The 6,334-nt window shown below is 35.5% G+C and overlaps 1 long non-coding RNA gene across 2 annotated transcripts in view; it reads left to right on the top strand.

The window, feature by feature from the left end:
- Nucleotides 1–216: 216 nt before the first annotated feature.
- Nucleotides 217–6,334, top strand: part of LOC149166867 (uncharacterized) — a 197,460-nt gene continuing 191,342 nt past the window's right edge. For both annotated transcript variants that reach the window (XR_016260503.1, XR_016260504.1), the window contains exon 1: nucleotides 217–858. This is a non-coding gene — a long non-coding RNA (uncharacterized LOC149166867). The remainder of the gene's footprint in view (nucleotides 859–6,334) is intronic.

Raw genomic sequence — 6,334 nt, 5'->3', positions numbered from 1 at the left:
ACCTCTTTTGTTATTCTGACTTGGTCAAATTTTATTTTTAATTTTGGATTATAAAAACCATATTTTTTCCCATACTTTCCTCATAACCTAAATAGATAAATAATAAATCCATATAAAAACTAACACATTTAAAGGCGTAGAGTACCAAAAATAATCTATATAAAAATAACCTATTTGAAGGCGTAGAGTACCATAATACCATATTACATAAGAAAACGTATACGTTGGAGGGCGGAGGGCGTGGTGTAAGACGCCAGAACAACCCACGGTCTCTTCGTGCAGGGCTGCAAAGCTTACAAAAACCTGAGTTTAATCGAAGAAACGGGAGCGCCGGGAGTTTTCTTTGGAATGCCCTGGTGTAATCCGTCGGGACAACCCTCGGTCTCTTCCTGCAGAGCTGCAAAGCTTTCAAAACCCTGAGATGGATTAAAGAAACGGGAGCGCCGAGAGTTTTCTTTGGAATACCCTGGTCTAAGCCGTCGGGAGAACCCTCTGTCTCTTCCTGCAGAGCTGCAAATCTTTCAAAACCCTACGATGAATTAAAGAAACGGGAGCGCGGATACATTTATTTGGAATGGCAGATCTCTGTTTGGGGGAAAATAACGAGCGGGAATTGTTATGGGCCAGGCTCGAGAAATAACCGACCTACACCAGACTTCGAACAGATGTTCTCATTCAGGATTTGACATCAGGGCGCGACAAACGCAGCGAGATACAAACGGAAGAAGATTTGGTGAATGTGGGCAAGCTGAGTGACTTGCAGTGTCAAAGACTCGTCGAAAGGGCGTTTGAGACGGACGAAGTCGATAACACGATTTTTCTAGAGAACCTCAGAAATGACTGCTAAGAACCTTAGAGGTAGATGAACGAATACTCTCTGTGTTTTGAACTTTGTTAGATTGCACGATAGAATGATGATATGATTTCCAGCTAGGGAGATCTAGTTAATTTTATCATATGCACGGGAATGGATTGCAATTTCAAGTTTATTTGTTAATTTATATTTTTGGGCCTTTTACGGAATGGAAAACAAAATTCATTAGTAAATACTGGTCTGGAAATTTACGTGAAAGATCTGGAAACTAAATTTATTAACAGATATTCGGAAACTAAGTTTATTAACAGATATTTGGAAATTCCGGTGAGAGCACTGTATTGAAGAGATCGAAGTAAAAACTTTCTCAAAGATCTCAAATCTTTTAACCCGGAAGCGCATCATAAAAGATTTGTACTTTATTTACAGATTTAATGATTTGATTCTTTCTCTTGTGATGGTTTTTCACAGGGTTGTATTTTTGGGTCAAGTTGTGTGTATCGTGGTTTTTCAGTGTTGTATTTTTGGGGTCAGGTTGTGTGTATCTTTTAGGCTTAATTTTTGGTTTGAGAAAATAGTATTTAGCGGTATTTATGGTTAAATAGCGATTTAGGCATCTCCGCATTTTTATTTCCATTGTTGATTTCAGCAATCGAGATAAGCTATGGGGCATCTAAGCCATCAAAATCACCAGGTGATGGCTGGCCACACCAGTCTTTAACATCACTGGATTTTGGCCCACATAATTTCAAAAGACTGACCTTCACATCACATAATAACTTAATAGTATCATAAATAAATCCAATTGACTTATTTTTGAATTAATCTATTGTTTATTTACTAAATTAAAAAAAAAATAATAAATTACATCTTTAAATTATTTAAAAAAAACTAATTTAAAGTTATGTAGCTCCTAGACGAACTCAAATAAAAAGTTTGCACTTTGAAAAATTTGATTGCTTTAAAGATTTGATAAATCAAGAATTAAAATAAACCTAATCTAATTTAATTAAATATACTAATACTTATCACATACATTCTCTGTTGAAACCAAAAATTTAATTAAATATACTAATACTTATCACATACATTCTCTGTTGAAACCAAAAATTTAAGTTATATCGTTATGTATGATTTAAATTTAAATTAGATAGCTACTTTTATTATTTATTATTAAAAATTAAATTAAAATATACCTGTGCTACTTTTACGTACTATTTATTATTGTAGTTTTAGAAGTTCCCATCTTTAATTGCAATCTTATATTAAATATTCATGAATTATCAATCTTACTCATTTGTTTCACTAATTTTGAAAACGAATTTGAAAAATGTCATTAGTATTCCTAAATCAGGATACTTTCTTTTCTCTTCCATTAATTTTCAGCCATTGCCATTCTTGACTTAGCCTCCGCTGATTCCAAAAATATATACGGAAACGGGCACCACTATACATGTGGAAAGGGAAAGTTCCAAAAAGTATGAATGTAAACTAGCACGGTAAATGGAAAGAAATAAAGTAAGAGTGGAGGAACGAAACACGCATAGCTCATTGATACAGGAGGTATGGGCATGCCAGTTTCCAACTCCACCCGACACGTTGGCTAGCAGATAGGTTCAATGGCGTGGGTTCCAAGATGCTATGTGTTTAAATTTATAAATGTGACTATTTTAATTGATACATGTGGTATGGGCATGTCAGTTTCCAATTCCACCCGACACGTTGGTTAGCAGATAGGTTCAATGGCGTGGGTTCCGAGATGGTCTGGGTTTAAATTTATAAATGTGACTATTTTAATTGCGAGTTGTTTTTTTAAATTTTTTGGAAGTTTTTTTAGTGGATTTTTCAGGTTTAATTTTTCTAAAATTTAGCAGGAATTTATAGAAATTACAAGTTAAATGGGTAATCTTTGTCCAATAGAAGTGTCTTAGTGGTTTTTCAAGTGTTGAATCTATATATAATCAAAAACTGATTTAAATAATACAAATCAAAATTTCACATCAAATTTTTCTATTAAATTCTTAACTCCAAAAAAAATCACACAAAAACAACTCTTTTTAATTGTGTTCTAATTTTGGATATACCTATGTATATAACTATTTAGACATAATTTTTTAGTTTAAAAAGTTAAAAAGAAAAAAAGGCGGCGGCAAAATAATATCAATCCCATGCACGTTGTTGAATTGCTTGGATTGATTTCCTATATTAAAACTTTACCTTAAAGAGTAACGGTAGTGACTCACAGACAAAAGTTATTTAAATATGAGAATTCAAATTGGTGTAGGCGTAGAAACATACTATCATTTCGAAGTGGCCGAAGATTCGTTAATTGGGTGAAAAGTCCAAAAGGAAATGCCTATTTGCCTGCCATTCTAATTATCGGGAAACATTTATACACTATTTTCAAATATATAAATGTGAACTTTATATATGTAACATATAATATTTCTAAGTAATTACAGTATTATAAGTTGGTCTATATTGGGTGATGGAAAATATGGATAAGGATTTGGATGGTTGTAGGTGTGATAATGGTTGTGAATTTAGAACTTGGAGTGCGAGAAGACAAATTAGAGCAATGCATGCGGATAGTTCTTTCTTCTTAATTCATAGTCTTATTTTACGGGTTATTTTTACTGTAGAGGATTACTGTAATAGGGAGTCTAGAGTCTAGGGTGGTGGTGGAATGTCCTTTTTCTTATAGTTAGTTCTTGCATAATTCCAAAGAAATAAGTGTTGATGAATATAGATGTTATCGATTGTGCTTTTGATGAAATCTCTCTGCAACAATGAAAAGTAGTGTTGGAATATTTTAAATGGTGAGCTGAGTGTTACAATTATTAGATTGGAAGGTTGTAATAGTATTTAAGCAATTTATCGATGTCCATGAATTTCATAACTATATCAGGTAACATTTCAAAAAATTAGCTTTTTATCTTAATGGTTGAGGAAATTTAAATTAGCTTTTTATCTTAATGGTTGAGGAAATTTCCATGAAGAGAAATGACTAGCTATAACCATAACTATGAGTACCATAATTATGAGTTTCAAAACTCAAGTTAGTGATGACTAAGATTTTTGAAAACTGTTTCAAATTTTTTTAGAATTTGAGAAGAAAAAGAAAAGTAGCTTTGATTTGATAAAATTAAAAAAATACATAACCACCCAGTGTGAAAAAAAAAATTCAGTGACCATGGATTTGAGATGTATGCATTCTACTTATAGACATAGAGCGATGGCCAGGAAAAAGAAAGATTAGAATCTATAAGGAGTTTGAAGATTGAAATGTAAAGCTATAAAGCTAATAATGAAAGTGTATTGAAAGCTTGGGAGAGTAAAATCAAATTAACACTAGATTCTTATATATATTAAATTATTTTCAAAAGCAAGTGAAGAATGAATTAAGTTAAATGTATGGGGAAGGAGGTAGATTCCACTTATCGGGAGAAAATAAAGGAGGGTCACTTTTAAAAATAGGAAAAAGAAAATACCAATTTAATTTGTTTTTGAATTAAATTGTAATTCTATTCTCATAGCAATTTGTAGCAGTTAATTAAGTTCAGTTGACTTAGTTGGAGGTCTAGGAGTGGGGAGCAACTTCAGTGCTCAACTAGTTAACTAATAGAAGGCCTATGATGGATTACACAGTTTTGGTGTGGCATTTTCCCAATTAAATATGGGCCAATTCCCTTAGGAATTGTGCAATAAAGTAGGCACCTGGAAGGCAACATATTTGGCTAAGTATTGGCTTCAGCTGGTTTGTTATTCAATGAGCGAGATTGTACTTGTGTAGAGATTATTCGGGTTAAACAAGCATTGTATTTTCTTCTCAGACCTTCTGGTTAATGCAATATACAAATAACGAGATTTTAACTGTGGCTTTCCCGAACAAATTATTGTGTTATGTGGGATTGAAATTCTTCCTTTTCTGCTTCGTGATTTCATCGATCAATTTTTGTTTGCACTGATGAGTAGAGTAGATTCATGTATTTTCCTTTAGTATACCGCATAAGAAGTTTGAATCTATAGTAAAAATCTACATGGTATCACAAAAGAAATCACTATAGAAGAGGAGAATACGAGTTTGTTGTGCAGGTGAAATCAAATTTGTTGGTTCATACTTCAGAGTGAGTAGGATGTCATTCTACGGTTTGAGACTTGAGTATGCCATGGAGGGCAGCTCGAATTACATAACTTGGAAGGACATGATGGAGGTAGTGTTGGAAGACAACGGGCTGAAGGAATTCATAGATCATGATATCTCGAAGTGTTAAAATTGGAAACTAGAGCCAAACTCCATGTGGGTCATCTTATTAATGGAAGCTGATATTTTTCTTGGATCCCTCTCATCAAGAGGTGTAGGATTGATCTAAAGATCCAGCTGATTCTGATAAGTATTCATGGAGATATGAATTTATTTGTGTTATGGGACAATTCGTCAAGGTTGGCCAGCAACTAAATAAACCCCACTTGTGCTCAACGTTTTAGTATAAATAGAGGTGGCCTTCAAGTCATTTCAACACACTTGGGATCTCTTCCTCTCTACTTGTCTTTGGGTTCTAGTACGAGGATAGATCCTAAGCGATAACACTGCCCTAATCCAGAGGGCAGAAGCTGGAACAGCCGGGAAAGCTAATGCAGAGGGTAGAAGCCGGAACTGCGAGGAATTGCTGGAACTACCAGGAAATCTGACGCAAAGGGCAGAAGCCGAAACTATTAGGAATTGCTGGAACAACCGAGAAAGTTGACGCAGAGGGAAAAAGTCGGAACTGTCGAAGCTGCCGGAATTGCCAGGAACTGCTGGAACTACCGGGAATTGCCGGAACTGTCGGGAACTGCCGGGAACAGATGGAACTGTCAAGAATAGCCGAAACTGCCGAGAATAGATGGAACTACTGGGAACAGTCAGAACTGCCGGGAACAGCCGGAACTGCCAGGAACTGTCGGAACTGTCGGGAACGTCTGGAATTGTCGAAATTGTCGGGAACACCGAGAATTGTTGGAACTATCGGGAACTATTGGAGCATCTATCTCCGAAGGAGAGAAACATGCAAGGGACAACTAACTAACATTGGGACAGTTGTATGGTACTTAGCAGCAAATACACCAAGCATGCAATGTTACATCTAGCATGCAAGGGACAACTAGCATGCAACAACAAGCATGTTAAGGACAACAAGCATGCTAGGAACAACAAGCAAGCAAGGGACAACAAGCAAGCAAGGTGGAGCCTACACATAGGCCAGTATGGCAACATGGTGCAGGAGTGTCACATAATGTATTACAGTCATGGGTACAGTCATGATTAATGAAGCGTGATAAGATACAACATAGTGATGATGGGTGCAACGTGGTGCAACCCGGTGAGGTGCAACATGATGACGAAATGCAGCACAACGATAGGTGAAGGAGTCACCTTGGAGAATCAGTTGAAGCAACATGTCTTCAACTGATCTCATGTATCATCTTCTTAGAGATGATCTATGCTCTTATCTAGATAAGTCAAAGTGTTGACTTTTG

Source organism: Pinus tabuliformis, chromosome 5_1 (assembly GCF_031772625.1).
Source record: "Pinus tabuliformis cultivar Carrire ecotype Pingquan chromosome 5_1, CPIR1, whole genome shotgun sequence".
NCBI lineage: Eukaryota > Viridiplantae > Streptophyta > Pinopsida > Pinales > Pinaceae > Pinus > Pinus tabuliformis.
Note: the sequence above shows the minus strand (reverse complement) of the source record. Positions and strands in the feature narration are given on the sequence as shown.